The 25079-nt window shown below is 48.6% G+C and overlaps 1 protein-coding gene across 5 annotated transcripts in view; it reads right to left on the minus strand.

Moving 5' to 3' along the window:
• GGTA1 (glycoprotein alpha-galactosyltransferase 1 (inactive)) overlaps positions 1–23603 on the minus strand; it is a 55503-nt gene extending 31900 nt beyond the window's left edge. Inside the window, exons 1-3 of one of the 5 annotated variants that reach the window (XM_033123204.1) lie at positions 23419–23603; positions 11342–11523; positions 11021–11150 (exon numbers count right to left, since the gene is read on the minus strand). The gene's annotated coding sequence lies outside the window, so the exon portion shown is untranslated. The remainder of the gene's footprint in view (positions 1–11020; positions 11151–11341; positions 11524–23418) is intronic. The other 4 variants (XM_033123200.1, XM_033123203.1, XM_033123205.1 and 1 more) reach the window with 4 other exon arrangements.
• Positions 23604–25079: the final 1476 nt, after the last annotated feature.

A 25079-nucleotide genomic window follows, 5' to 3' on the forward strand; every position in this document is an offset into this window, starting at 1 on the left:
GATCCTGACGCTTCCTAAAGTTTGCCAAGCTCTGTTCTGGGCTGGTTCCCAGGTTTCTGGTTGAAGTAGGGGAGTGGATGGTCTTGCTGTTGACTAGAAAATGGACTGGGGAGAGCTGATAAGTTCCTTTCTAGACACGTTGAGTTGGAAGAACCTGCTAGAGCCAACTCAGCAATGGTGACCTGGAGAGAAAGCCCGAGTGGAGCCCAATATGGGAGTCACCAACGTGCAGGCAGGAACGGGCAGGTCTGACGCATGCAGATGGAGGGCAGGGTGTGGTGTCCTTAACGGGCACCACCCCGAAACCTGAGTGAGGGGGGCAGGGGAGAGAGGCAGGAGAACCAGCAACAAAAGGGGAAGGCAGCAAAGGCTGCCAGGATACCGGGGTGAGGCTGGAAAGCTACACTTGAAGCCCAGTCTAGATTCTCAGCTCACTTCCACCCGTAACATTCTCATCTGACCACCTCTGGCCCCACTTTCCTCTGGAAGAGAGAAGGAGGCCAGGGTGCAGCTGTCTGAGAACCCCAAGGAGTGCCAGGCAAACAGAGGTCACACAGAGGTTCTGTTCCCGGTCCCGCCACCAACTCCTGGCAGCCCCCTGCTGTGCCTGGTTGATTCCCAACCTGCCCCCTCTGCTGGATGGTAAGGTTGGCTAGGGTCTCTTACTCTGCACTGTATCCCAGTTCTGGGGTTCAAGGCAGCCCTCATGCCCAGCCACAGACGCTGGGCCAAGATCCCCTGCATAGGAGCAGTCGGTGTTTTCAGAGCTGTAGGCACGTGTTCAGGCTGCGGAGAGCAGTGAATAGAGGAGATGCTAGCCTCTGGTGAAGGGAGGGCACGCTGGGTAGGGAGCCCCCAGCCAAAAGGTGGGCCTAGTCCAAGGCTTATGTGGCTACTCAGAACTGCTGAGAGTCAAGTTCTGAAGAAGTCTTCTCCTGCCTCAGCCCAAATGGGAGGCCCTGAAACCAGCTGGGGCATTTCACATGGAGAGAAGTTCAGATTTTCAGGCTATTTGCTCTCTTCCCTCCCGGAGATATCTGCTCTCAAGGGGCCACCTCCCAGGCCGAGCCTTGTTGTCCCCATGCGATCCCCGGGCTGGCCGATGGCACAGTCTTCTAGATGACATGAGAGGAATAAACAAGTTCCCCTCACCCACAGGAGTTCAAGTCCCTCAGGCGTTTACAGCAGTGGTGATCTGTCAGCTCTCCCCGTCCAGCCAGCCAAGCCTCCCTCCCAAAGGCGGTCTCCTATGTACAGCATCCAGGCCAGAGCACCTCTGCTTGAAGCCTAGGATGAGGGACTCAGCACCTCCCTGGGCACCCTGTTTCATCTGTGGACTACCCTGATTGTAAAACACATCTTTTCAGCGTGGAGCTGAGCTCTGCTTCCCAGAATGTTATTAATAATCCTAAAGGCTACCATTCATTTACATACATCATCTCATTCAACCCCTACTGTAATCGGTGGTGACCCTCTCCATTTCCCAGATGGGACAACCGAGGCTCAGAGGTGAAGTAACACGGATGAGATCACTGCCGAGAAGCTCTACCTATCCATGTAGTCTTGCCTTCCCATTGAACCCAACAGCTAGCTGCTCAGAAGTAGGGCCCCCCGAGTCTTTCCTCTCCAACCAAACACCATGTTCCCTGGCACACCTCAGGCAAGCTGTACCCGCCAGCATTTACTCAGTACCTGGACGGTGTTGAGCCTGGGATGGGTACAGAAAGGAATCAGCCCCACTCCCTGTGCTTTTCAAGTCCAAGTTGGGTGAAAGGGACACGTGTGCCCCATGAATCCCAAATGCTGTCTACAGACCAGCTACTGCCACTGTGCTACTGGACTGGGCGTGACATAGAGCTGGGGCGGCATAGGTGTCCACAGGAGGAGGTCACTGCTCCTCTCAACCTCAGGGTCCCGTCTGCTGTTCTTTTGTTTTATCAGCCCCCGAGATTTGCTATTTGTGCCCGGCCTTTTCACAGCAACCCTTCCTTGGTGTAGGTAGTTTCTCCCACTTTCCAGATATGGGAAATGGAGTTCTGGGAAGGCCTTGTGAAATCAGGGTGATTATACAAACTGCTGTCCCTAGAACAGCTCCACCTACTGTGGATCAATTCCACAGGTTAATGGTTTTACTGCCTCCTTTCACTCCCAAAGGTGCCCAGATGGAGGATGAGTCTTAAGGTCACTCTTTGTATGACTAGTTCAATAAAATAATGAGGGTTCAATGAAGTCCGTCCGCTTCAGGATCCCTTCCGGATTCTAGGATTCAGGGTTTGTGTTTACTACCTACTGATCCCTTAGGTACCCCTGTCCAGCATCCAGGTTAGGAGGAGTCTTTCCTGGGCTGCTCAGAGGGGATGCAAGCCCATGCCCTTTGGATGCATTCTGTCCCCCCCGCATCCCCCTCTTTAGTGCCTGTGATGGGCACGTAACCCTCCCTGATCCCCTGTGCAGGCCAGGAGGTTTTCAAAGTCTAAGGACTGACTGGAAAAATCCTGAGGTTGCCTTGTCGTGGGTTTCTTTTTTCCCCCTCTACTAGATTTTCCTTGTAATAAGTTGACTTGAACGTAAAAGGCCTTCCAAGAATTAATTTCTAAAGACAACGTTCCATGAATCCTAGCCGTAGGCTCAAAACAAAACTTTTAACTGAGTCCACTGTGCAGATAGCTTTTTCTCCACCTGTTCTTGAAATGAGACAGGCCTGGGTTCAAATCCTAGCCCCCCACACACACTTTCTGGCTGTGTGACCCTGGATAAATTATTTCATATTCTCTGTGCCTCAGCTTACTCATCTGTGAAACAGGGATAATTATTCCTTATTCTTCGAGTTGTTCAAAGAATGACCAAGAACATCTGTAAAGTTCCTGGTACCTAGTAGGTGCTTAGGAAAAGGCAACTTGTATTATTAGCACTGGTGCCTAGGAAATAAGCACGGTCTCCACCTCATTATGGGGCAGGAGGTGTCTAGCATACAGATTAGGGCCTGCATTTGAGTGAGATAGGTCTGGGTGTTGATGAAATGCATGACCTTGGGAAAGTCACGTGAGCCTTCTGGGCTGTGGAAAATGAGAATAATAATGCCTCTCTCTCAGACCATCATAAATGAGATGGTCACATAAAGTACTTGGCATAGGGCCTGATACTGGAGCAAGTGCCCCATAAATGGTAGCTCAATTCCCAGTAATGATTTTTCCAGAACTCTCCACCTCACAGGCTCTGGCACAACCTGCTCTCCGTCCCCAAAGAGTCCACTATATTCCTGCATCCTAAAAAGAGTCCTTTCTCCCGCCCACAGGAGCCCCTTCCACAGCCCGTGAGGCTGGATGGGCGCTGCTCTCACTGTGTGCAGAGGAGTCTGGGGACTCGCCCAAGGTGACTTAGTCGGGACTGGAGCCAGGAATTTCTCCAGCCTCCTCCTGCCCCACAGGAAGTCTGCAAGTCACTGATTCAAAGTTGAAGGGAGTTATGAGTTCATTTGCTTAGTCATTCATTAAATACATGCTTATTTAGTGCCCCTATTGGAACCTACCATGTGCCAAGCACTGTTTCGACTGCTAGGTCTACCAAGATTAGCCAATATGGCCTCTAGTGGGAAGCTAAGCCCAGGAACCAACTATCACGCCAACAAATGCATTCTGCAACTGAGGTGAATGCCCCATCACGGCAATGACAAAGGAACTCCAGGGACTTCTGGAGGACTCAGAGAGCTATCACACACGCCATCTTGCCCATGTGGCTGGAAGGACACCCTCACTACCCAGGTCACTCGCTTCTCAAGCGTGTCCCTAGTCTTCTGAACAGCTTCATTTTACAGATGAGAAAACTGAGGCACCAAGGAAGGGAAATGACCTACCTAGGCCATGCGGCAATGACATGAAGAGGCCAGGGCTGGCACCCAGGTGTCTGACATCTCTCCAGGACAAGTTGCCTCTTAACCACAACACAGGAAGTCGAGCTCAGGGAAGGGCCTGGATACAGTCAACAGTCTTCTTGCTGGGGTTCCTTATCTGGGTACCCCTGAGAAAACCCCAGAAGCCTCTGCCAGGGATGGCCACATTACTTCTCTTCCTCACTCTCATGGCTCTTAAATGATTTGGGGATGCCATGGTGGGCTTTCCGATGTGGGCATAGATGCCACAGGAAAAGGGTGACCATCCTGTGCGCTGAAGTGAAGCATTCGATTCAGAAAGAACATCCCTCATTCACGCATAAACATAAAACAGTTCAGCAATGGACTGAAACTCCTAAATATGCGCCCTACTTAGGAAGCATCACGCAGGTCTGTTATGAAGAATGTGGTTTGGAAACCTGACTGGATCCCATGGCCTCGGTCTTCTTCATGTGTTTAGTACCTCGAGCTCTCAGCAGGTATCACCCGTCCTCTTCGTGGCTACTGCATTCCTCACGGAGATGTTGGCAGCTCTAGGGACCTTTCTGTTCCTCCGCTTAGCACGTGGGGCTGAGAGGTGGCTCTGGGGGTTTTCCTCTCTGGGTGTGGTTTCTTGGGACTCAATGGGAAGCCTGTTCTGTCTGTGAGACCCAGGTTGGCTCCCACAGCACCCTGCTGAGTTGACGGTAGCACGCTAGGCACAGAAGGGACTATACTAGCTGGGGTCATTAATGCTCTTCTCCCAAACATTTCCAGCTCTCCGCATTCACAGGAGCATTCCGTTTCCTGGTCCCCTTGTGGTTGGGTAGGGCCATGTGATTAGTCTGACCAATACCAGCCCAAGCACTTCATTGCCAGTGCCAGACCCTCCAGGGCTCTTTCTCTGTGCCATGGAGTACATTCAAGACGGTCACTGCTCCATCAGCCTGGCTCCTTGAGGGAGGAGAGCAGCCCCCAGCTGACCCAAAATGCTCATGTTAATTAGAGTAAGAAATAAATCTTTATGGGTTTGGCCCCAAAGATTTAGGGATTGTTTGTTACTGCAGCATAACCTACTCCATCCTGACTGATACACTGTCCATCTCACAGAGTAGGGTAGTCTCTAGATATTAGTCTACCCTCTTCCCTTTAAAACCTTTACTCTCCTCGTCATGAGATCCCTGCATGAGTAATGGATAGTGAAGTGGAGGCCAGAACATTTCTCCAATGTCCTGTAGAAACGTTTCCTCCTTAAGTCCCAAAGACGGGTGAACATTCAGCCAAATTTGAAAGGAGTAAGAAGGAAGTTGAGAGTGTTATTCTCTACAGCCTTCCTTTCATGTGAAATAAAAAACTAGGTCATTTGATAAGAGAACGTGGGGCTAGCAGCTTGAGAACCACCCAGGTTAGGAGCAGATGTCATGAGCACTGGGGGAGGACACTGCCCACAGATGAGGACACAGGGTGCCAAGCAGCGCTGTGACCCTGCTGAGGTTGTAAGCGAGCCAACCACATTGTCCCATTCACCAGCCCGGGGACAGTGGCAGAGATGGCAACTCACTGGATTCATCTGCAGTTAGGGCCTGACTGGTGAGGGGGATGGGCCAGAAAGTCAAGGACAGGGGTGTGGTTTTAAATGCAATGAGGGACACATGATTTAAGTGGCTGACGGGAGGTGAAGGAGGCGGAGCTCACAGCATCCCTGTAACGTGGATTCTACTATTACCCACATTTCGCAGTGAAGGAAACGGAGGCTCAGAGAGATGGTAGCTCTTGCCAGCGCTCAGACAGCTATGGTAAGAGCCAGAACTAATCCAAGTCTAGCTGGCACAAAAGCTTAGCCACAGCATGGTATGCTTCCAGCTAGAAACCATTTCACACCCCAACCCTACATCAGGCTTCTCTCCTGCGCGTTTAATTACTGACATGTATATGTCTTATCTCCCATTCCAGACTTTGAACTCCCAAAAAGCAGAAGTCTGTACCTTAAATAATAATAGTAGTAGCAGCAGCAGCAAATGCTAGTTTATCGAATGCTTACAACACACCAGCCCTGTTCTAAGCACTTTACATTCATTATTCAGTTCTCACTAAACTCTGCGCAGTAGGTACCGCGATCACGCCCATTTTCCAGATGAGGAAGCATCTCAGTTTGAGCCAAATTCAGTTCCTAATATTAATGTTTTAATAACGATAGTTCAATATGACTCATTCCCTCTATAATCCTATTTATTTCCTTCTCTTCCCTCGAAGCACTTTTCCTCCTGGGAAACATTCTCAGAAAGGGGTCTGTCTATAGGCTTCCTCAGATGCCGAAGGAGTCCACAGCACAGCAAAGGTTAGGAAACCCCGTGGAGGCAGGTGCCATGGTTCCAGACGCAGGATTCTGGCCCCTGTCTGTGCCACAGAACCAAGAGTTCCCGGCTGGTACAGGATGAGGGACGCTATCCCATCTTCCCAAGGGCAGGGAGTGATTAACAGCTACCTTAGTCTATCCACACATCATAAATACATAAATATCATAAAAACTTTGCCTTCAGCAGTGTGAGCCCATGTATAACATTTGTCATAATGCACAAGTCACTTGTTTCCCTAATTAAAAAACAGTTTTTAACCTGCACTGTGCTAATTATAAAAGCATCCGTTGTTGATCACAATGTGGGATAACAAGAGGCTTGCAGCAGCTGCCTCTGGATGCGATGCTTGCTGGCCCCCACTCCAGACTCTGCATCCTTGAGAGCCGATTGGCTGACCCCACCCCCACCCCCAGACTTGCTCTCTTAGCATCTGCACACTGTCTCCATCCAGGTGGTGCTCACATAGTATGTCCTATTGCATATGCTGAAGTTTTATAAGGCATCCAAACAGATGCACCGAATCCCAAACCAGGCAGAGTCCTTTGGATTTTAGACAACCTGGCCTATTGTAGGACTCAGGGATAGGTAGCCAGGGCCAGTGCTCCCCGCCCAGACCAGACAGCTGCCCTCCTTGCCAGCTGACCAGTGCCAAGACCTGAGCCTCAAGACACCCAGGTGCCAGTCTTGGCACTGCCTCAATGGGCTGTATGACCTCCTGTAAGTTGTTGACTCTCTGAGCCTCAGCTTTCTTATCCTCCAAATATGGGGCTGTACTAGATCCAAGACCAGTTAATAAACAGCCACAAAGCTGTGTGCCTGGCTCCGTGGGGGACTGCAGAGGTTATATAAGCTCTCTAAGGAGCTAACATTCTAGTTGGGGAGCCCGGCCTGGAAGCAATAACCTCTTGCACACAACAAAAAGAAAGAAGTGTGAGTGGAGATGGAAGTCCCGTGTTGTGTCCTGGGGCCGCAAAGGAGGGAGTCAGCCATCCTGCACAGGGCTGTGCAGCCAGACTTCAAAGAAGAGGCTCTGTTTGAACAGGGCCTCAAAGGGTGAGTAGGAGTCGCATGGGTGGGGAAGGAAGTGCATCCCAGGGTCGAAGGACAAGCACCTGCAAATGTCGGGAGCTGGAATGGCAAGCACCCCACAGAGCCCAGTGTGGACTGTGGAGCTGGGGGCTCCAGTCCTGATATCTCCCCACATCCACTGCTTTGGACCCAGAAGGAAGAGTCCTAAGAACCTGTATTTTTAACAAGTTCCCTAAGCGATTAAGACCTGCCTGCAGGAGGTGCTTTGTGTTGAGGAAAAAAGTGAATGAATGAATACAAAAATGACCTCTGACCTCCGGCAAGTCACTTCCTCTTTCAAGATGTCTACGCTTCTAACGGTGCTGGATCAGCTTGGGGTTTTCAAACTGTGTTCCGGAGAATCCCAGAATCTCCTTGAAGTCCCTCAGAGAAGAAATGGGAAGGTGAAGAGTTTCTGAGCCCCGGTCCACACTTCTTGAGACCTTCTCTCCTTTTATCTGCTTGCTGTTATGTATTGTGCTTCCATCTGCTATTTTGTTTGTAGTCAAGTTCCCTTGACTACAAAGAACTTTTAAAACCACTGACTTGGATGACCCCGAAGAATCCCTAAGGAGAAATTTTTTAATTCCTTGAGCGCAGGAACCTGTTTTTGTTGAGTATTTCTCAAACAAGTATGAACAGAGCATGAGGCTGTTCACCAAATGCAAGTTATTTACTTTATCATCATAATTTAAAATATTTTGCTGTGGTCCATAAATCAATGAGTGGAGAAAGAAAAGTGGCATGGCAATGCAATGGAATATTACACAACCTTTGAAAAAACAATGGGGCGGCCAGTTGGCTCAGTTGGTTAGAATGAAGTGCTCATAACACCAAGGTGGCCGGTTGGATTCCCACATGGGCCAGTGAGCTGCGCCCTCCACAACTAGAGGGAAAACAACGACTTGACTTGGAGCTGATGGGTCCTGGAAAAACACACTGTTCCCCAATATTCCCCGGCAAAAATTCAAAAGAAAAGAAAAAACAATGTTTTTGAAGAATAGTCAATAAAATGGGAAATGAAGTGAGAAAGTCAGATACAACTTTGTACATAGGCTATGATCTCAACTATGGATATTACACATCAAAATTACTGGACAAGTATGGCAGTTCCTCCAAAAATAAAACATAGAATTACCATATGACCCAGCAGTCCTACTGCTGGGTATACATCCAAAAGCATTAAAAGGAGAAATTCGAAAAGGTGTTTGTACACTCATGTCCAAGCAGCATTATTTGCAACAGCCAAAAAGGTGGAGATAACTCAATGTCCACTAATGAATGAATGGATAAACCAAATGTGGTCTATACATACAATGGGATATTATTCAGCCTTAAAAAGGAAGGAAATTCTGACATATGTTACAACTTGGAAGAATCTTGAAGGTGAAGTAAGCCAGATGCAAAAGGACAAATTCTATATAATTCTACTTAGATAAGTTACCTAGTGTAGTCAAATTCATAGAGAAAGGAAAGTGTTACAAGTGGTAAATTTTATGTTCCATATATTTTACCACACACACACACACACACACACACACACACACAAACTAGCCAGACCTAGATTCATGTGGTAATAGTGGTGAATTCTTTGCAATGAGATTGTGGCAGAATGATCACTTTATTCTTTCTCCTCTGCATTTTCCAAATGTTCTACAATGAGAATGTATATATTACTTTTGAAACTAGACCAAAAAAACCCAACTATTTAATTAAATAAATCTGGTGGTTCTCTGGCACTTTCCAAAACTGCATTGTTGTCTTTTATGTAAATGTAAGCAATACTTTCTGTACTTAATAAAAGGAGCCAAGTTCAAGGATGCCAACTAAAGTATACATCAAACTGCTCAATCAAACGAAAGGACAGGCCGGACAGAGCGGTCCTCCTGTCTAAGACTAGTTGTTCTCTTCTATATTTAAATACATTTCAAATGAGACGGAACCAAAATAAACCCTCTAATGAGCCTCCCAAGAAGCTGTCTGGCTTGGAAAAGCTCAAACACAAACTGAAGAGAGAAAGAAAACTGCAGAAAAGTGGGGAACAGCCAATGTTTTTTTAGGACATTAACTCACTGAGGCTGGAAAAGTGACTTTGTCAGTGAATTTCTATCCTTTGGTTTCTGGGAAATGTTCTTGTGTAGAATGAATTCAAAACCCAGAAGGGGCCCACTATTTGTATTCACTGCAAATCCATTTCTTCCAATACCTCCCACCCCAGATAAACGTGGAACAAATCTTTAAAGAATATTGGTTTGAAGGGGAGCCAGTGTATGCCTGCCAGAGCGCCCTACGCCCTAAGCCACATAGACCCACCTTTCCTTGCTCCCGAACCCTCAGCTCAAGGCTGCTTCAAAGAGAGACAGACTGGAAGGTAGCCTCCCAGGATGAGGATGCTGTAGCTACCCCTGAGTGTGGCCCCTCACTGGTTATGTGACCTCAGGTGGCATCCTTTGGAGCTTCAGTGTCCTTACCGAACCAATGGGAAGAAGGGCGCGGGCCCCGCAGGGTTGCTGTGAGGGTTAAATAGTGCCGCCTGGAGAATGTGTCCACTGAGATGTTGGATGCATAGTGGGAGCTCACGAGCTTCCTTCCTGATTTCCTAGAAGTTCACTATTCAAGATTCCTAAGCGTCTTGGTGATGCGCTGGAAGGCACTGGAAAGTACCAAGTGTACTTTGGATTATAGTAAAACAGGGGGGTGGAGAGAGGATCCGTCAGACCTGGGGCTCAGGGATGGCCCTGGAGGACTGGAGGGAGCCCAGCATCCCATTGCCGGAGCTCCAGCTCCCACATTGATTGGCAGGCATAGGAAGTCTGTATGAAATCTAAGAGCAGGAAGGTGGGCTCCACTTCACAGATGAAGAAAAAGAGGCTCAAAGAGGCTAGTTGTCATATTCAAGGTCACAGTTAGGAAACAGCCAATTTTAAGGTTTTCTAAAATTTCCTTGGCCTAAGGTGGGGAGATGTTCCAGTAATTCCAGCTCTGCCACTAACTCCTTAGTGTAGGTAGTTGTTTATCTCTAGTCTCTTTCCTTTAAAAATGTTCTAAAGGAAGGGGTTGGAGAGAAGAAAGATTCTTTGAGGCACTAGTTAGGTTTCCAATCTCTGGTTTTCTCATCTATAAAAGGAGGCACTTCCTGCCTCAAGACCTTTGCACATGCTCTTTCCTCTGCCTGGGACACCTTCCCAACCCCCACACCCACACACGCCTCCTTGTTCTTCAGATTTCAGTCTCGGGGTCACTTCCTAAGGCAATCTTCCCCACCTTATCCTTATTCTCCTTGGTAGCACCCTCTCCTTTTCCTTATCTGGACGCATATGTGTTGATTCTTTGATTAATATAATCCATGGCATTGGTTGTACGTTGATTGAATAAATGAGTTCTCTTCAGGGCGCTGCCAGAGGCCAGCTCTATGTTCTTCAGAAAGTTCCGTCCCATCACCACCCACCTCCACCCAGTTCTCAGATTCTTATCTAGGCAACATGGGGAGGCAGGCTGGAGCACCTAATTAGATTTCTGCCCGCTCAGTCTATGATTTTATCATCTCAATAAACAAATTAGTAAAACAAAGTAAACAACCCAAATCAAAACCAAAACTACTGTGATGCCAGTACGCTATGTGAGCAGACAGGTTCTGACATGCTCGGGGCCTCAGTTTCCCTACCTACAAAATGAAACACTTCAGCACGATCTTCTAGGCTCTTTCCACCTCCAACAATTGTAATACCTGTAAGAAGGCCTCTGTCCTCCCGTTGCCCTTCACCACCAGGTCTCCCTCACTCAGTCCAGGCACACAAACAGGAAATGTGACATCCAGAAGTGGGAGTAACAGCCAGTTTCTCTGCAGCATGGGCGGGCTGATGGGAGAACAAAGAGTTTCTGAACTTGGCCATAATGCCAGGACTCCATGCCCAAGGCCTTTCTCAAATGTTGTGACAGGAGGACACTGTTCGTACCGGCTGGGCCTCCCACGCCACCTCCATCCTGCTGTATTCACAGGGGGCCCCACAGCGCAGAACCAGCATATTGCCAGTGTCGGGGATGTTACCTTGTGACTGTTAACACTGAAGCTTGGGGGTCGGCCCGGTGGCTCAGGCGGTTAGAGCTCCATGCTCCTAACTCCAAAGGCTGCCGGTTCAATTCCCACATGGGCCAGTGGGCTCTCAACCACAAGGCTGCCGGTTCGATTCCTCGAGTCCCGCAAGGGATGGTGGGCAGTGCCCCCTGCAACTAAGATTGAACACGGCACCTTGAGCTGAGCTGCCGCTGAGCTCCCGGATGGCTCAGTTGGTTGGAGCGCATCCTCTCAACCACAAGGTTGCCGGTTCGTCTCCCGCAGGGATGGTGGGCTGCGCCCCCTGCAACTAGCAACGGCAACTGGACCTGGAGCTGAGTTGTGCTCTCCACAACTAAGACTGAAAGGACAACAACTTGACTTGGACAAAAGTCCTGGAAGTACACACTGTTCCCCAATAAAGTCCTGTTCCCCTTCCCCAATAAAATCTTAAAAAAAAACAAAAAAACACTGAAGCTTGACCGAAGGTAGTAAGACCCCAACACAGAGCCGAGCCAAAGGTGGAGGGCAGGACTCCTGAGCTCCAGCCAGGCCTCAGGTGACCTTATGGAAGTTGCCATCCCTCCCTGGGCCTGGGTTTCCCCAGCTGTTGAGTAAGGGAGCTAAATTTGAGGCTCTGCCAGCTTTCTGCTCGCTCTGATGTTTTCTTTCTGAAAGCACCATCTCCTTGCCCGCGTCTAAGTCCCAAATTTTTCCTTGACCATGAAGTCCTGGGAGATTTCTTCATCTTTCAGTGCCTCGGTTTCCTCATTTGTAAGACTGGAGTTTCTGAATAATGAACAGGTAGTGCTCCTGTAAAGCTTTTGGTGCCTCAGTTTCCTCATTTGTAAGAATAATGAACAGGTAGGGCTCCTGGAAAGCTCCCAGAAATGCATCTGGAGTGAGTGAATGCCCAGTAAGCTGCCCCACGTGAGCTGTTATTAATATTATTCTGGTTTCTTACTAAATATTTTTTTTCTATTGCTACATCTCTTGGTTTCTAAAAGATTCTCCTGTTGTTCTGTTCTATGTTTGTATGAAGCTCAATAAGTCTCAGCATTTGCCAGCTCTTTTCCCGAGATCTATAATATAGATATGTATGTAAGAGGTGTGAAATATATATGATTAGATATAATATCCTGCATATATTTAAATATAATATATACATATTTCTCAGTAAAAAAAAAAAAAAGATTACTCTGGTTTCCGCATCATGTCCCTTTCCCAGTTTGCCTACCTGTAGGTCAAGTAGAGAGCCCAGAGAGCCCTGCTGGCCCTGCCCAAGCGCCATTCCTCTGAGAAAACAAATCTGAACCTCAGTTTGAGCCAAGCATGGCAGGAAATGCAAACGGTAGAGGAAAAGGCAGAAAATGCTATGATGCTGCCCCAGGTTTCCGGGCCCCAGAAGGCCTCCAGCTGTACCCAGGTTCAGTACTGGAGGGAGGGTTCTGGCCCATCCCCAGCTTGCCCTGGAGGGGATCTTTTGGAAAGGAGAGCAATGAGACACAGAAGATGCCCAGCCTAGGTTTATCTCTGTTCCTACCTCTGCCCTGAACCACGTGGGTAAAAAGGAGGCTGGACTCAGTCACCTCAGCCCCCAACAGATGATTCTGGTAGGAGTGTTGGCCATTTCAATGGCGGTGTGGGTAGCACAGCCTCCCTCTGCACCTCACCGAGTCCTCCACTCTGATTGCAAAGAGAGGGGACTCAAATACCTGCTCAGCCAGGCCAGCTGCTGTGAGAGTGAAAGGAGCCCTAGTGACGTCCCCGAGGGCGGTGCCTACAGAGACAGATGCTATTGTTTGCTCCTCCATGAGGAGGCACTGAAATTGATAGTGATTTATTTTTGTTGTGTTTTACCAAAGTATGAGTCCATAGAGGATTAGAAATCAAGGAAGGACTGGTCTACCACACTGTCCTAAGAAGCACTGTTCTGCCCTCAGGGGCCAACTCCATTTGGCTCTGGATGGCTGTGTTCAAGGTAGCGTTGTGAGCCCAACTCTTACTGAAAGGACTCCCCCACGCAGACCTCCTTTCTTGACCCTAGAGTATGTCAGCCAATAGCAGATACATCAGACCTCACAATGTTTTCTGCCACTGAATAGGCAGAGAAGCCTGGCTCTCTCTCAGCACAGCCCAGAATGCTGGGCAGGGACCAGGCAGGGACCAGGCTTGGACGCTCAGGGAAGCCATTCTGCATTCAGTGTTACAAAGCTGTCCACAGAGAAAACAGATAAAACCTAAGAACCGGTGCACTCGCTCCGACCCTCACAGATGCTCCGGTGAGAATCCGTTTGGCCGCATTGTGTGGAAGGGAGGTCTTTATCAGGTATAGAGAGTTCTTCTAACTGAGGAGAACCTTGGCTGGTCTCTGCTCAAACCCTTCTATTTTACAGATGAAGAAAGAGGTTCAGAAAAAAGTGCACCTTATTGCAGAGGCAGGACTTGAACTCTTGAAGGCTCCTTGCTCTACCTACGTTCATTCAATCAATCCATGGTTACGGAGGGCTTCCTACTACCGTGTTTCCCCGAAAAGAAGACCTAGCCGGACCACCAGCTCTAATGCGTCTTTTGGAGCGAAAATTAATATAAGACCTGGTATTATATTATATTATGTTATATTATTATATACCTGGTCTTATATTAAAATAAGATCGGGTCTTATCTTAATTTTTCTCCAAAAGACACATTAGACCTGATGGTCCGGCTAGGTCTTATTTTCGGGGAAACACGGTTATGTGCATGGAGTGTTCTAAGCACCGAGGATTCGGTGGTGAACCAAACAGAGAAGTACTCTCACAGAGCTCGCATTTTAGTTGGTAAATAAATAAAATTAATAATTACAATTAAATAATTAATTAAGGAAATAATTTTAGGTGGTGAGAAGGGTTATAGAGCAAACAAAAGAGGTTGACATGCTAAGAGTGGGGCGGGGTGGAGCACTGCTCTTTGGGGATGGCCTATTTGTGCTGGCATCTCTCTGGGGTCCCCAAGGACCTCCCAAGCTGGAGTTGGCTCATGCTGACTTGCAAAAGCCGATTGTTAAATTCTCAGGAATTTGGCAAGCAAGTTGTTAAACACAGCCATTATTAAAAATTAAATTATATACACTTACAACTAAATGAATATTAAGAACAACAGTACTCATCAAAACTCGTCGCTTCCTATTTGTTTTACTACGTGGTGCATGCTTGAGGTTACTGCAATCTATTGTATCTGGACAGAGTGGAAAATGACTAACTGTATGCTCCCAGTTCCTCAAGTGGTGACTCGAAACTGGTTATGGTGGAAATAGTTATATGATGGAAAGTGGCAACTACCACACATCAGGGCTTCCATTTTTCGAAGAGCTGGTTGTGAAATTTTTACCAGCACACCACGGCCTCCAGCTCTAATTCAGCCTTTCTGTGTTTATGGGAGTCTGTGCTCTTCCCACAATAGGGTGTGGTGGTGCAGCCCAACTATCCTGAGGACTTGTGTAGGGCTGGAGTCTCCAGTCACGTGGTCGTGAACTTTCTTCTTCCTTTTTTAGTGCTTCCCCCCAAGGGGAAGCAAGTCTGAGATCTCTAAACAGATATGTCCGTTCCTGCAAAAGAACTGCTGTCTTTCACACTATCAAGAGTCTGTAAGATGGTGATTCATTCGTTTGTATATTTTTGACAAATGACATCCTACTGTAAGTACCCCAAGGAGGTAAAATTTAAAGGAACCCCACAGAGAATCTTTTTATAAACGTGTATGGTCGCTTCTGAATTCCTCTAGATTTTCACATGTTGGGTTTCCTTCCTTTGAGGGCATAACTGTTCTGACAGCAGCTGAGTGAAGTTGCTATTACATCTACTACTAATAATAACAGTAGCTGCCATTTAATAGCACCACATGTCAGGCACTAGACAGTTGGTATAGACTAAAATCTACACCAACCCATTTTACACGAGAATGTTGAGGTACAGAGGTTATTGAACTTGAACTTGACCAAGTCTGCCCCTCTGTAAGGTCCTCAGAACACTTTTCCCTCCTGCAGCTGTGGCCTTCTAACTCTCAGACTTGTAGGATTCTGTGGCACTACAGGATCCCCCATCTCTGGTGGCTTGGGTAGACTTTGTGACTGTGAACTTGGTGGCAAGAGCCCTCTCCCACCACCAGACCAGAGCAAACCAGGTGCACCTGGAATGCAGGAGTGACCCCCACCCGGCCAGTTAGAGGCTTTACATCTTAAAGAGGTTGGCACGAAGGTTTGGATGCTGGTGAAATGTTACAGTAGCTGCAGTGGCAAGCGGCAAGATCTAGAATTAGCTCCTATGCAAGTCCCTGACTGTGTGGTCGATTGCCCAACGTCTACTGGTTCTGGCCAGCTTGGCTTTCCAGCCGTCGCAGGCATATGGTGAGCAACAAAAAAAGCCTTCCAATGCATGGCCTTTCTGCCTCAGTGAACTAGAATCTCCATCTGTTGCTCGCAACCATGATTTCTGACCAGAAACCCAACATATGAAAACACAGAGGACTTCAGAAGTGACCATATACATTTACAAAGATATTCTCGGGGGCACATGTTTGGCTCAGTTGGTTAGAGTGCAAGTTCTGGGCAGTGGGGCTGCCAGTTCGATTCCCACATGGGACAGCGAGCTGCACGCTCTGCAACTAGAATGAAGTCAATAAGCTGCCGCTCGGCTCCTGGGTGGCCAGATGGCTCAGTTGGTTGGAGTGCGTCCTCTCAACCACAAGGTTGCTGGTTCGACTCCTCTCCCACAAGGGATGATGGACTGTGCCCCCTGCAACTAACAACTGGATCTGGAGCTGAGCTGCACCCTCCACAACTAAGATTGAAAGGACAACTTGACTTGGAAAAGTCCTGGAAGTACACACTGTTCCCCAATAAAGTCCTGTTCCCCTTTCTCAATAAAATCTTTAAAAAAAAAAAAAAAAAAAAAGGATATTCTCTGTGGGGTTCCTTTAAATTTTTATCTCTTCAGGGTACTTACAATAGGATTTGTCGAAAAGAAACAAACAAATAAACGAACCATGACTTCTCTATTTTCACAGTTTCCCATGTGTTAATCAATATACTAACCCCAGATGTTTACTGAGCATTTTCCTGCCAGGGAATGACTTTCTAAGTACTCATTTAAATTTGTACACAGGAATATTAATTCTCCTTCCCTTTGCACAGCTCTGGCTAACGTGCAAAAATAGAATTTGCTATACAAAATACAGTCCGTAGACAACCACTGATTTAGTCAACCAAGAGCAAACCCAGACCGTCCGTCCCTGCTCTCAAGGAGCATATCCTCCTTAAAGCAAACCCTGCCCCTGATTTTGAAAGGTGTCCTGGCTTTCCCCACAGGTGCCGGAGAAGTCCTCTCAGGAACAGCTGGCCGGCCACTTGAGGACTCATGGTTTCCCTGAAGGAGGAGGAAAGAGGGCAGCTGTGCTTCTGCACACACACACTGCCAACCCCAATGTCACCCCTCTGGGCAGCTGGCCCATTGCCCCAGGTCTGTTCCCTCCTCTGCTCCTCTGCGTCTCTCCAGCCACCAGGGCCGTCTGGATTCTGGAACAGAACGAAATGTCAGAACGATAGCTTTTCACAGCCTCTTCTTTCTGCCTGAAGCTTCCCCCTTCATCCTCTAACTCCTACAGGGGTCAGTTTAAAGGTCACTTCCTCAGGAAAGCCCTCCATGACCACCTCAGGCCCACAGTCCTTCCCGGCTCTCACTGTACAATTGGTTATTTAATGATTGTCTCCCAAGCTGAATCCTAGCTTCCACGTGGGCATGGATTGTGTTTCTGTGCATTGCTGTATCTCAGGTATCTAGCACAGCATATAGCAGGTGCTCTGGACGTGTTAATAAGTGACTGAGTGAATTCATGATGGCTCAGTAAATGTTGAATGAATATCTGATTCATACAAGAGTCTCTGGAACAGGTGCCTCTTTGAGAACCACAGTTCCTAGTGCCCGAACTGGCAAGTGGGGACCAAACACGTGGGGGAAGCCTCTGGGCACAACAGCGGCTTCTCCCTTGTAGGTTTGTAGTTTGAATGTTCATTTCCTATGGGATCGGACTTGTTAAACGGCAGGCGTTGCTCAGCGAGAAGTTTGCTAGATCACGGCCTAATGCCATTTTGCTGACGGGGAAACTGAGGCTCCAACAGGTCCCACCGCTGGCAGCACCAGCCCCGGTGAGACAAAACCAGCTCACTTTCAGCCCAGAGCTCTTTTCAGTGTTCCACCCTGACACAGGGGCCAAGTCCAGGGCATTTAAAGCAAGGCTCCCGACCAGGATGGAATCAAACCCTTTTATCAAGAACTAATCACAAGACCTGTCCTTTCTCTCCGCAGCCTCTTCTCTTCCAGCTGCTGCTTTTCACTCTCTCTGGCTGACTTCTGTCTGAGCAGCACCAGGCAGGGGTCCTCTCCTGGGCTGGGCGTGGATCTGGGCCCCAGCAACTTCTCCGCAGTTGCCCCCAGCACCCCTCCACCTCCACTCCCCCGCACCCTGCCCAAGTGTCCAAGGCACATTACGTTTGGCATCAGAACGGGGTTCTCATTGGCCAAATTAAAACTCTAAGCCTCAGTTTCCCCACATGTAAAATGGGGGTAATTCCTAGTTTGCAGACCTCACAGGGCTCTTGTGAGGCTCAAGTGAGATGGATCTATGACCTCACTTTTCAAACTGTTGGCTCGTGTAGAGAACGCTCATAATAACAATAATTCTTAATTATTTTTTTGTCTCTCTCAGGGTCTTGCTGTGAACCTATAGCCAGCTGGTCTCTCCCAGGGCCCCTTCTCTCTACCCAATCTCTCCGTATCATTCAATCCTCTGACCACATCCTCCTAGAAACATTCTCTTCTTCCTCTGACTTCCCAGACGTGTTCTCTCCGGGCTCTCCTCCTCCATCTCAGATCACTCCATCTCGCAGTCAAGACCTGGCCCCAGTGGCAGCTCCATGCTTTTCCCTGCAATTCACATCTGCCAAGGACACGTGGCTTCAGAGAGGTGCCACAGGAAGCACATACCCACCCCCCAACTCCCCTGTGAATGCTTGCATGGAGTTTCCTGGGTGCTCAAAAGCGTGGGCACCAAGCCTCAAATGTGTACCCTGCTGCCATCACCACCTCTCTTCTATGAGGCTATTCTGGCAACAGAAAATTAGCATAATGACCAAAGGAGCCGAGTCTGGGCAAGTCCCGCAGCCGGGTCTGGATGGCATGCAGCCAAACCCAGGGTCTGGAAAAGCTGAACAGATCAGCTCTGTGGCTAGAGATTTAGATGACATATTTTGATTTCCTCTTTTCAGAACTGAAAGACTTTTAGAAATAATTCTGGATTAAGTATACTAAATGATGACTCCTCTGCTTTCAGTCCATGGATCAAATCTACATCACTCTCTGACTTTCCAAACTAACCCACCTGACCTCCCGCCCTCAAGACAGAAGGTAAAGCTCCTGTCAGCAGTCCTCTCAGCCTAGGCTAAAGGTGAGGTGATTTGTCCCAGGTCTGACGGCCATTAAGGATGCAAACTCAGGCAGTGTGGCCTCCAGAGGCCACACTTACCCACCAGAGTGCGTCAAGTAGAGAGCGCTATGGTCCCAAGCAGTGACCTCTGGCTCCAGCAGCTCACAATTGAGGACGGAAGAAGTGATGACATGCAACAAAATTTAACAGGGGCCGGGTACTGCAGGATGCCCCAGGAGCTGAGGGAGGCAGGAAGTGCCTAGTTCCTGGGAGGCATGATGAAGCTATTGGCTTCACAAAGCCAATCTGGGTCTTGAAGGTTGAGTAGGAGTCTATAGGTAGTTTTGGGGAGGAGGTGGGTAGGGCCTTCCAAGCATGGGGGAAAGCCCAGAGGCACAAAACCAGGAGAGGGTTTCATGAATTGCAGTAGTTCCCAGAGGACAGAGCAGAAATTCTAAGGATATGGTGACCAGGGTGATGAGAAGTTCAGGGAGCAGTTCACGCCAAGACTTTGGGTGTCACCTGAAGGAATATATGCTTTATCCTGAGGTCAGAGGGGAGCTTTGGAAAGACTGAAAAACACAGTTTGGTGACTGGAAAGAAGACAGGCTGTGGTGACAAGATGCATGAGAGGACACAAGACGGGAGCAGAGAATAGGGAGGGAACAGAGCAGGGGTCCAGGCTGCAGAGGAGTGTATCTCAACTAAGCAGGGGCAGTGGGAATGAAAGTGAAAGGACTATTTGGAGAGTTGGCAAAGAGGTAGGACTGACGGAACTAGGTCATAAATTTGATGGGGGCGGGGGACTGACTCCCAGACAGAGAGACCGTATGTGCAAAGATACAGAAACTTGAAAGGGCACTGCCATGCTTGAGGAAAGGAGAACAATTGTACCAAAGACTAGCCTGTGTTATGGGGATTAGTTTGGAGAGATAAGTGGGGACCTTATCAGGGAGTTATTAACAAATATATGTGGTTAATTGGATTATAGTTCCCAAGTCTTATTCCTTATCAATAAGAAGCGTATACATTTCTGCCCCATTGATTTTGGATTTGGTCAAATGACTGGCTTTGACCAGTGGAATGTGGGTAAAAGTAACGATGTGCCAATTTAAAGTAAAAGCTTAAAGAGGCAACACGTCATCTCTCTTCCTCCAGCTCTCACCACAAAAATAACGTGTATCAGACAGAAGCAGCTCGTTCAGCCTGGGTACTAGAATGAGAAGGCATGACCAGAATGGAGCAGATCTTCTGTGTGGCTGGCACCTGGAGCAGAGCCACAAAAGTTGAGCAGCTGCAACTGCCCTATAGCTTTCATATAATGAATAATGAATAAACCTTTGTGGTCATCAGTTAAGACTTGGGTGGGGGGGGTTGTTTGTTATACAGCATAGCTGCAGCAGGAGCCAACTGGTACACACTATATGAAATAAGAAGGGAGCAGATGCTGAAGAATTTTACACATCATGATTAGGAGTTGTGCATACAAAGAATTTCGTAGTTGATGAACTTTCTCATCTTCATTCACTCATATCCAGTCTCAGAGGTGGAGACATCCATCCTTCTTTCAAAGTCAACCCTCCCCAGTCCCTCCTGTTCCTCTAGCACCTTGCTCTATGGGCCATCCATTTCCTCTCCTGCACTGTATCTTCTCCCTAAGCCTGTATCTCACTTGTCTTCTCCATCCTAAAATTCTTTCCTTCCTGCTCTCTTCCTACAACAGCTCATTCTTTCTCCTGATATTCTCAAACAAACTTCTTGAAAAAGTAAACTATTCTCACCATCTCTCCTTCTTTCTGTCACCTATCAGCAATCTAGCTTCTCTGCCCTCCATTCCACCAAAACGGCTGTCTGTATATCTCAGACCTTATTTTCCTAGACTGCTCCATACCATTTAGCGTGGAACTAAATTCATTATCTTTTCCGCCCTGAACATTCTTCTTTACATATTCTCTTAGCTAGCGGTACCATCATTTATCCAGTGACCCATGACAGAGTGCCAACATGAGGTAATGAATTCTGTTCCAGACTTGAGTTGGTAGTGCCTTTGAGACATCCAAGAAGAGATGTCTGTAAGCAGGTAAACATATTAGTTTGGGACCCAAAACACAGATCTGAACAGGAGATAAAGATGATTTTTACAGAGGTACCACTTAAAGCCATGAGGCTAGATGACCTTGCCTACTTTACAGAGTCAAGTACCGGGTCTTTAAATCTCAGACAATACGTAAGATAGCTCTCCTGAGCCAGAAATCTCTATTCCCAAGGTCACAATTTCAACCACCATTTGGTTCCTTTCTTCCCAGGTCATGGTTCTTGGTGGCCTCTGTACCGCCATCTTAGTTCATATTCTGCCCCCTGCTTGTGTTATCTTCTCCAACAACTCTTAAAATTCCTTCATAAAACAGAAGGTATAATATACTACTTAATACCCAGGCACTAAAATGGCTAAAACCAAAGACTGGCAACAGCAAATCTTGTCAAGGATGTGGAATCATCACCAGTCTCGTACACTGAGGTGGGAATATAAAATGGTATACACCCTGTGACCCAATAATTTCACTCCTAGGTGAAAACAAATGTCCACAAATAATTCTATAATGACAGCCCAAACTGAGAATAACCCAAATGTACACTAACAAGAGAATAAGTACGCAATTGTGGGATAGCCGGACAATGGAATACTACTCAGCAATAAACAGAACCAGCGACGCGTACACACAACACAGATGAATTTTAAAAACACTATGTCCAATGAAATGAGCCAGACGTCAGAGACATACAGTATGATTCCCTTTATGTGAAGTCCAAGAGCAGGCAGAATTCATCAATGGTGATAAAATCAGAATATGGTTGCCTAGAAGGGCAGAAGGAAAATAATTTGGAAATGGGAACTTTCTAGGATGATGCAAATTTTATACTTTATTTTGGGGGGTGGTTACGCAGGTGTAAACATCTGTCAAAACTTGTTGAACCGAACACTTAAGGTTTGTGGATTTTATTGTACATAAATTATACTTTAAAATTAGAAAAATAAAAGATCTTTAAAGTATCTGTAACAGAAACACTAAAAATAAAACACAGGGCAGAAAACGCATTCATTTCCAGTAAAATTACATTTATACTGTGAATGCACCTATGTAAGTGCCCAGCCCCCCACTTAATACTGCCTCCCTTTCAGCCATTCTCCCCGTACCTTGTCACCATCTGAAAGAAGAGGGGGAGGGTGAGACCCTGTCCCCTAGGCTCCCCTCCCCCACCATGTTGGCCCTTCAGCCAGGATCCTAGCCACAGTTTGAAATCTCCTGGCGCAGGTTAAACCCGAGGGACACTTTCACTCTTTCTGCTCTGCCTTATTCAGTCATTGAGCACCTGTTACTTGTAACAATAACGGGGACCTGCACCTGCCCCCCGTCTGGTAGGGGAGGCAAAGTACACCCAGAGATAACACCAAACAAAATAGAAAGTGCTTAGTACAGCTGAAGAAGCACAGGCCTAAACAGAATAACCATATCCTATTACCTTCTCCCCAAACCCAAACACACAGGAGCCCCTCCATCCTTCCTTACTCAGAGCGGTATCCTTTTTCCTAGTTGTGGAAACTGAGGCTCTCTCTGGGAAAGCTTCTCCCACCTAAACAGGAGGCAAGGCTAGGGCTCCCTCCCATCCTCCCTGCATCTCCTGCCTCCTGAGACACATCTATTTCCAGGTGAATGAAGGAAGCAACGAGCCCTGCTCAGGAGACAGAGGAGGGCAAAAGACAAGCGAAGCCACAAAAGCAGCCGCCAGGGTCAGGGTTCCTTCCTGGGGGAAGAGCCGCGCTGACTCTCCGAGCGGTTCTCCTGGTCCTCGCCGGCCAGCGGGAAGACGGGAATCTCAAGCCGCTCTACTTTCTCTCCCCGCGCGCTGACATTTTCTTCATTTTACTCTCTTGGACGCCTTTCAAGAGTTTGTGCAATCATTCTGTTTAGCTGTTTTTCTGCCATTTTCAAACGTGGAGGGGTGTCCCTTTCGGGTGGGAACGGGGTGATTTGAGGAGTTGAGGGGACCCTTTCACCACCTGTCACCCCAATGCAGCAGGCCCTTTTGCTGCCAAAGTTACAAAGTCCTAAACTTTCCGCATGCCGGGTTTTTGGCTTGGTCCTCCGCTCTGCGAGCTCTCTGACCTCTCCTCCCGTACCCCTGTGCTCAGGGGCTCATGCGCGCCCCTCACTCCACCCGCCCAGAGGCATCCTCTTCCCATCTTGCCCCACAAACGGAGTCCTTCTCTGCTTCCAGACTTCCTCGGTGGTCCTACCCGAGCCCCCTGAGCCTCCCCTCTCCCGCCCCCACCCCGCGGACCCGGTGCGGAGACCTCGGCCCGCAGCCCCTCAGACCCGAGTCTGGAAGGCTGGGCAGAGGCAGGGACAGGGATAGGATGGGGACAGGGATGGAGTCTCCGATTTGGGAGGCAGAGACGAGAACAAAAGCAGGGACATAGGGCAGAAACCCGGCAGGGCCAGAGCGGTGGCCCGCTCTTCTCCCCCTGCAGCTTCAGCCCGCAGCCCCTAGGCCCGGCCCGGCTCGCGGTTTGGACGGGGGGGAGGGCTCGGGCGGCGCCCCGCGGGACCCACCTGATCCGCAGAAGCTGGGCTCACTCAGGGCTGGACTTCGCCTCCGCTCCGGCCTCCGCGGCGCCCTCGGCTGTCGGACCTGCGGTCGCGCCGCCTCGGCCCGAGCCCGGCGGGGTGTGCCTCCCGCGCTCCGGCGGCTGCCGGGCGCTCCACGGGGGTGCGGGCAGCGCAGCGAGCAGGGGCGCGAGAGAGCGGCGAGCGCTCGGCAGCAGGCGGCGCGCTCCCGGCTCCGCGCTGCCCGCGGCTGTTTATGTAAAGCGGGGCCCGCCCCGGACAGGGACAGCTGGGAGGCTGGCCGCGCCCCGGCGCGGGTGCGGGTGCGGGTGCGTGCGTGTGGTGGCCGGGAGGCCGAGGGGTGTTTGTTTCATTTCACTCAAGTAGAAAAAAGCCTGAAACCAGCAAAAAAAAAAAAAAGAAAGAAAGAAAGAAAAGAAAATCCCTGGTGACGGTGGCTGGGCCTCTTCGCCATCTCCGGCCTGCACGTGGTGGGCGTGGGGGAGGGGACCGGGAGTCAGAGGGTGGAGTGGGGTCTGTCACCCTGCACTGCAGGGAGGGGCCTCAGCGCCCTGGCGCAGCGCCTCACGCGGGGGAAGTGGAGTGCCTGGGAGGTCCGAGCTACCATTTGTTTCCTGGGGAAGGAAGAGCGCAGATGTAGACAGCGACAGGCCGGCGGGTTCGAACGGCTCTTGCCAGAATCCCCCAAGTCCTGAGCTCCGGAAGTGAGGGGCTGATCCTGAACACCTTGTGCGGGTCCTGCCCGTGCTTGTTCACAGACTTAGTGATCTTTGAGCCCAGAGTGTCTCAAACGGGGCTCTCCACATCGCCTGGGGTACTCCACTAGAATTGGTTACAAGGGAACAACAACAAAAAATCTATTTCAGAGTTTGTGCTGCTGGGCCAGTATGACAGCGATTCACTTCTGGTGAGTTGATGTCGGCACATCCGGCTGCCCTCACTTACCCTGTGAGGACAACAGTCGTCTCGCTCCCAGCCTTGTACTCAGGACCATCTATTTTACCAGTGGAAATTCAAAAGTTCCTTTTGCCGGGACCGTTTGCCATTGAACATCAATTTCAGAGATTAGGAGATTAGCTTCTTAAATATTTTAGTACACTGGAGCTGTAACAAATTACAGTTCCATGAAAGTGGCACAGAGCATGGACCTGATGTATAATTTTAACTGTTTCGTGCTAAGGAGAAAAGAACAGAGGCCTGACTGAATACTTGAAGGACACACAGAGGCTGCAGGCGGCCCCTGTGTCGTCTTGGCTGGTATTTGGGAGACTGAAGTTTCCTGAGGGGTTCAGGGGATTAAAGTGGTGGGAGAATCAATCCTTAGGGCCTCCCGCCACCTCAGGAATGAGGAGTTCCACAGCGATCAGCTCCGTGGGGCCTTTGCTAAGGCATAAACTGTGCCATTATTGTCTTTGGTGAACACACTTGTAATGGTTCATTAGTAGTATCCCGGTGTATATTCAATGAGTGAGGTTCTACTAAAGTGTATTAGTTCCCATTTTTAATTACTGCATTTGAGAATACATTGTTTAGATTGCTCAGTACATCAAACTGGATTACAAACGAGTTTGTGTGTGCGTGTGTTTGTTTGTTTAAGGAAACAATGACTAGCTCTGATAGTAGCTCAACTGATAGCTCATTATTTT

The sequence above is a fragment of the Rhinolophus ferrumequinum genome, chromosome 12 (assembly GCF_004115265.2).
Source record: "Rhinolophus ferrumequinum isolate MPI-CBG mRhiFer1 chromosome 12, mRhiFer1_v1.p, whole genome shotgun sequence".
Classification (NCBI taxonomy): Eukaryota; Metazoa; Chordata; class Mammalia; order Chiroptera; family Rhinolophidae; genus Rhinolophus; species Rhinolophus ferrumequinum.